Raw genomic sequence first — 444 nt, forward strand, 5'->3', positions numbered from 1 at the left:
CGAGTGAATGGTAGGTTGAGTGGATTGCACCCGACACCTTTGTTGTGTCCCCTCTATTTACTCTTGAACCTCATTGCTTCTAGGACAAGGACCTTAGGTAGGACGTATAGGTCAGGCCTATTACCCTACCCCAGGTCTATGTCCTCATCATTAGCCCCCGAATGGATTGAGGCCCGAGTGAAAAGAAGGTTGAAGTTGACCTTGCTTTGACTCTTGCTGTCATCTCCAAATGGATGCCAGTTGTTGGAACTTCGGCTTCATTTCAGTCGCCTTGATCGATTCAGAAATGGCTGACTGGTTTTTATAACATCATCCGTCGAGTGTTATCCTTGACATGGAATCTTTGGTGTGATCGGTTGTAGAGGATCCCGGATTTCGCGGGATTCGAAATTTTGGTGGAAGCGCGCCAGGCGGAGCATGCCATGGTAAGTGGAGTAGATAAAA

The sequence above is a fragment of the Triticum aestivum genome, chromosome 5D (assembly GCF_018294505.1).
Source record: "Triticum aestivum cultivar Chinese Spring chromosome 5D, IWGSC CS RefSeq v2.1, whole genome shotgun sequence".
NCBI classification, from domain to species: Eukaryota; Viridiplantae; Streptophyta; class Magnoliopsida; order Poales; family Poaceae; genus Triticum; species Triticum aestivum.